Source organism: Tursiops truncatus, chromosome 10 (genome assembly GCF_011762595.2).
Source record: "Tursiops truncatus isolate mTurTru1 chromosome 10, mTurTru1.mat.Y, whole genome shotgun sequence".
In the NCBI taxonomy this organism is placed as follows: Eukaryota; Metazoa; Chordata; class Mammalia; order Artiodactyla; family Delphinidae; genus Tursiops; species Tursiops truncatus.
Window position 1 is genome coordinate 1990638 of NC_047043.1, and position 6185 is coordinate 1996822.

Consider the following 6185-nt stretch of genomic DNA (forward strand, 5'->3'; position numbering starts at 1 on the left):
AAATTTTTTAAATTAATTCTACAAGCAATAGGAAGACAGTCAAGCTTTCTGAGTATTGTGTGACAGAGAAAAGAAATGATTTAGAAAACATAATTACCCATGACATTTGGAATGGCCAGAATATGGGAAAGTCTATTGCAGGGAAATAAATTAAGAAACTGTTACAACATATCATTACGAGGTGGTGTGGGCCTGAATTAAATTATACATAATCCTTAATTCCCCAGATTCCCCTCGATGACCCCACAAACCAAGTATCTCAGTTTAATGTTAACTTTTCAAAAAAAAGAAAAAAGAAAACCTCTCAACAAAGAAAAGGCCAGGACCAGGTAGCCCACTGGTGAATTCTAACACTGAGGCTTCTCAAATTCTTCTAAAAAATTAAAGAGGAGGGAGGACTTCTGAACTCATACCCTGATATCAAAGCAAGACAAAGACATCACAAGAAAATAAAACTGCAGGGTAATATTCCTTATGAATATTGATGCAAAAATCCTCAACAAAATACTAGCAAATTGCATCCAACAAGATATTAACAGGATTATACATCATGACCAAGTGGGATTTAGTCCAAGAATGCAAGGGTGGTTCAACATAAGAAAATCTGTCACTGTCATACATCACATGAATAGTATAAAGAGAAAAAAAACCACATGATCATCTTGTGAAAATGAAAAAAAGAAACCTCGTTTAAAACATTTATAGTCAGTTGATTTTGATAAGGGTGCCAAGTCCATTCAAGGCGGTAAAGAATATTCTCTTCCATGGAAGATGCTGGGACAACTGGATTCCCACTCACAAGGATGAAGTTCTACCCTTACTTCACACCACATACAAAAATAACTCAGAATTGATCAACAACCTAAATACAAGGCTAGAACTATACAATTGTTAGAAGAAAACATAGGAGTAAATGTTCATGACCTTGGGTTTGGCAATGGGCTCTTAGATATGACACCAAAAGCTCAAAGCAAAAACAACAAAAATAAATAAAATAAATAAATTGGATTTCATCAAAATTAAACATTTTTACGTGTCAAAGGACATTAGCAAGAAAGTAAAAGACATTGGAAAGCAGGCTTGAATTAAGGGCCAACCAAGATGCATGCAGACACAGGTGTGCTGTATACGTACTTTGAATCGCGTTAATGTGCTTCGAAGGCTACTCCGGCACCCTTACAGGGGGGCAGAGTTCGTTCTATGGTCGTTGCTGTTGTTTGCTGCTGCCTGCAAAGCTGAACAGAGGATACAAAGAGGTGCTCATCTCAGCACGCCTTCAATTCTCAGCTCCTTGCGAAATAGACTCCATTTTTATACAGTTTGTGGTTTTGATTTACGGGTTTTTTTTTAATCTTATGAAAAATGAATAACCTCCTACTTCCCTACACCCGCTTTTAGCCCTATCATTGGGGATACTTCTCTTTAACTCATTATCATAGTTAAAGGTGGGCTCTGGAGCCAGACTGCTTTGCATCTTAACTAGACTCTTTGGACCTCAGTTTTCTCATCTGTAAAATGGAAGTAACAGTAGGAACTGCATTATGGTGCTGTTGGGATTAAGTCAGATAACCCATGTAAAGAACCTTCCACACTGATAGAACACAGTAAGTACTCTGTAAGTGCTAATGGGCATTACCCCATACTATTCTTATTTCTAATAATTACCCAGAAATATTAAGTGCCCTTTTAGCTTGTCCTCGAGTAGCAGGGAGCAGTCAGTTCACATTCCCTCACCCAAGGTTCATTACTGAGTCATAGATAAAGTAGGAAGAAAAGTCATAGAACAGAATTTTGGCTTAATTATATTTGCAATTCCAGTGGTACAATCTTGAAAGTACCCTTTCCTTCTAATTTTTAAGCAAACTTTCACCCATCATACATCACTGTGTACCATGAGAGCCTAATAACTCTAATCATACGGTTGCCAAAATGCTCTGACTGGTTTGGGGTGGAGAGAGGGAGCTCAAGCTTTGCTTGGGTCCAAGTATTACATGCAAAAGTAATTTTGAAAAGCATGTTAAAGTTGCCAGTATTTGGTTGTCAACTAAATCTTAGTTAAAATGTGAGAAGCTTTTGTTCTCATTTTTTAAAAATTTATTTATTTATTTTTGGCTGTGTTGGGTCTTCGTTGCTGCGCGTGGGCTTTCTCTAGTTGCGGTGAGCGGGGGCTACTCTTCGTTGCGGTGCGCGGGCGTCTCATTGCGGTGGCTTCTCTTGTTGCGGAGCACGGGCTCTAGGCACGCGGGCTTCAGTAGTTGTGGCGCACAGACTCGGTAGTTGCTGCACACTGCCTCTAGAGCGCAGGCTCGGTAGTTGTGGTGCACGGGCTTCATTGCTCCGCGGCATGTGGGATCTTCTCGGACCAGGGCTCAAACCCGTGTCCCCTGCAGTGGCAGGCGGATTCTTAACCACTGCGCCACCGGGGAAGCCCTGTTCTCATTTTTGATGAGTCAGTTATTCATGGCATGACTGGCCATTTAACATCAAAAACCTATTTAATCACAAAGAGCTTTTTATTTGAATCTAATCTCTAGATTACCATTTTGTTGGGACAATATCCACTTAAGACTTATTAATGCAAAAAGCCAATTCATGATATGTTGTCATTAGAATTCCAGCCACAGCTTTTGAGGAATCAAGACTGATCACTCTCGACAAGCAGCAGACGGTCCCAAAGCACCGCAGGAAGTGAAAGTTCTCAGAAAGCAGGGGTTTTGTTAGGAAATCAACACAATAGCTCATTTCCTAATGAAGCTAGCAGGGGTCAGTGTCTTTTAGTTATGTTTGAGAAAAACCATAAAATTGCCTCATGAGATTTCAGAGTTTGGACGATCTTCAGTTGGAGACAAAAGACACCTTGAAAACACAAAACATCTACTCACCCCAAAATGTCCAAAGAAACCTGAAAATATTCAGACACCCAACATGTTCCCTGAACACGTTCCCTGCCTGTGCCTCCAAACCACCTCCAAGTTCTTTTCCTTGGGAACTCAGCAGCAAGGTAGAAGTAACAATAGAAAGGAACTAAGAAAAAACTCTGGTCAATTGTTTTTAGAGGAATAGGGCCAAAAAATAGTGAAAGGCAACCTACAGAATGGGAGAAAATATTTGCAAATTATACATCTGATACTATCCAGAATGTATAAAGAACTCTTATCATTCAACAACAAACAACCCAATTAAACAATGGGCAAAGGACTTGCATAGACATTTCACCAAAGAAGGTGTACAAATGGCCAATGAGCCCAAGAAAAGATGCTCAACATCATTAGTCATCAGGGAAATGCAAACCAAAACCACAGTGAGACGCCCCTTCAGACGTTAGGACCGGTATAATGATAACCAAAAAAGCGACATAACAAATGTGGGTGAGAAACGTGGAGGAATCAGTGGGAATGTAAAGCGGGGGAGCCACTGTGAAAACCAGTTGGGCAATTCCCAGATGACCCAAGTGTCCATCAACACATGAAAGGATAAACAAAATGTGGTCTATTCATAAACTGGAAGTGTACTCAGCCATAGAAAGGAATGCAGCTCTGATACATGTTACGATACGGATGAACCTTGAAAACATTTTTTTTTTTTTTTTGCGGTACGCGGGCCTCTCACTGTTGTGGCCTCTCCCGTTGCGGAGCACAGGCTCCGGACGCGCAGGCTCAGCGGCCATGGCTCACGGGCCCAGCCGCTCCGCGGCATGTGGGATCCTCCCGGACCAGGGCACGAACCCGTGTCCCCTGCATCGGCAGGCGGACTCTCAACCACTGCGCCACCAGGGAAGGCCAACCTTGAAAACATTTTGCTAAGTGAAGTAAGCCAGACACAAAAGGCCACCTATTGTATGATTCCATTTGTATGAAATATCTAGAACAGGCGAATTCACGGAGACAGAAAGAAGATTATATGTTACCAGGACCTGGGTGGACGGGGGAGTTACTGCTTAATGGTTACTGAGTTTCTGTTTGGGGTGATGAAGAATTTTTGGAAATACAACTAGTGATGTTGCATAACATTGTGAATGTAATTAATGTCACAGAATTGTGAACTTAAAGTGGTTGAAATGGCGAATCTTACACAGATTTTACTACAATAAAAAAATAACTATGTTATTGGGAAGAGTGTGTTTCCAAAAAGAAAGGGGATGCTGTTAGCAGAGGGAAAGAAAAGTCATTAAATAAAACCAAAAGTAACTACTTCTCTAGGAGAAAGTTCAGGCTACTTCGATTAGTCTTAAGGTAGCCCTCGATGTTAACTTTCATCTGAAACACAAACAGGGGGAGTTGGGGAGAAGAGGTAGTATACAGCTGGCTTAACTGCCCCCTTGCCTGGGATGCCTAAGCCTGTGCCTGCATTTCTTCACAGCAAGGGGAGCCCCTAGAGGCGATGCTTATTGCTGATGCTAAACCTATTTATCTCGTTTTAAGAGCACCACCTCCTCCTTGGACTCAGGATACAAATGCGGTTCCATCTTATTTGTTTGCAGTAAATGCCAGATTAGCACGGAGTTCTGTTATTTCCCTTTGCCGGACGGGCTCCTACTGAATCAATCACTGGCTCTTCCGCCATCCTGAAGGCCAAGGGAAGGAGGGCCGGCCAGCTGCCCTTCCCCACCGGCAACGCTCCATCCACACCTGTGATTCCTCGAGCGGCCACAAGATGGTGCTGTCGCGTGGCGGCCTTGAACCAAAGCGCGGCCCCAGGCGCTCCCTGCACCTGCTGGTTTTCAGAGGTGATGTCGCATCTTAGTCTCTCTTAGAGCTCAGCGCTTTCATTCCCACACCAAGGACTGGACGGCTCCCGGGCTGGTTCCAGCACCTGCTGCTCCACAGTTACCGGGTCCTCCCACGGGATCCACACCACCCGGAGGTCTGGCTGTTTTCCTTATAGGTCCTCGTAGCACAAAAGACGTGAACACACCCCTCCCACGGGACAACAGCGTCACTCGCCCTCCTTGTAAGGAAGCCTACCTTCAGTTATTTCAGAGCGCCTACATCTACCTTTCTTAGTTGCACTCATTTACTTTCTGAGACACAAAGATGATATGAGGACATCATCTCAGTGAGTCTTACAAGAAAGCGGGGAGAACAACCAAATTTCATCTTTGAGGACATTCTAATACATTCGGAAATGCCTCTACAACTTTTCATTCGGATAAAGGTCATTCTAAAATGAAAACGTCCCCCCGGACCTCCTGGGCTCACAAGACAAGGTGGCCTGTCTCCTGCTGGCACGAGAGCATGTCACAGCGAGGCCATGTCCTCACTTCTGAACCCAAGGAAAACATCAGCCGTAGACAGACCACCCCCTGACGCTGGTGTGCAAACAGCAGCTGCAGTTATTTTCATTAGGAACATTACACAAGCGGGAAAAATCTGCCTTCTGCTCTATAGGGCCATCCCAGGACACCGGAAATCAAGGCAGAGCGTTTGGGGAGGGTCCTTGGGTGGGTCGCAATGGCAGGTGGGCTACCAAATTAGGTGTTACAAGCCAGAAAGTGCTGGAAAAGGGGAAAAGGAGAAAATTAACCCAAACTGCTCACCAGCACCCCTCGCCCACACATCCACAGGCTACGGTTCTGTACCTCTCTGCCTTCTAGGGGCTCTCCTTGGCCTTGAACCTTCATCCTATGTGCTCTTTACCCAGCCTCCCCAATAGAAACATCTGGCCAAACCACAGTACAACGTCACCACCAGGATGCGGTCACACACCGAACATTCCCATCACCACAAGATCCCTCTTATAATCACACCCACCCCCCAAACCCTGGCAACCACTTATCTGTTCTCCGTTTCTAGAATTTCTCATCTCGAAAATGTTACATAAATGGAATCGTACAGGACGGACCATTTGGGGATTGGCATTTTTCGTTCATAATTCTCTGCAGACTCGCACAGGCTGCTGGGTGCATCAATAGTTCATCATTTTTATCGTTGTTATGCCGCGACCTTCAGACGTTACCCTGGACACCCGCCTGGGGGTGGAGGAGACGTGAGGCGCGGGCAGGGGCGCCCCCATCTTCCCAGCACTACAATCCCTCCAGCCACCACCGCGCGGAGCCACCGCGTCCCGCTCGAATACGAGGGCCCGGGCTGGCGCTGGGCAGAGCCCGGGGGCGGGGACAGGGAAGGGGCGGGGCGCCGAGTGCGGGGAGAGATCCTGACTGGTCGGGCTTGGGGGCGGGGCGGGGA

General features: G+C 45.1%; 1 long non-coding RNA gene across 1 annotated transcript in view; it reads left to right on the top strand.

Annotated features, from left to right (window-relative positions):
• The window catches only part of LOC109551582 (uncharacterized), an 18947-nt gene extending 12808 nt beyond the window's left edge, over positions 1-6139 (top strand). The window contains exon 5 of the long non-coding RNA XR_002178394.3: positions 228-6139. This is a non-coding gene — a long non-coding RNA (uncharacterized lncRNA). The remainder of the gene's footprint in view (positions 1-227) is intronic.
• The last annotated feature ends 46 nt before the right edge of the window (positions 6140-6185 follow it).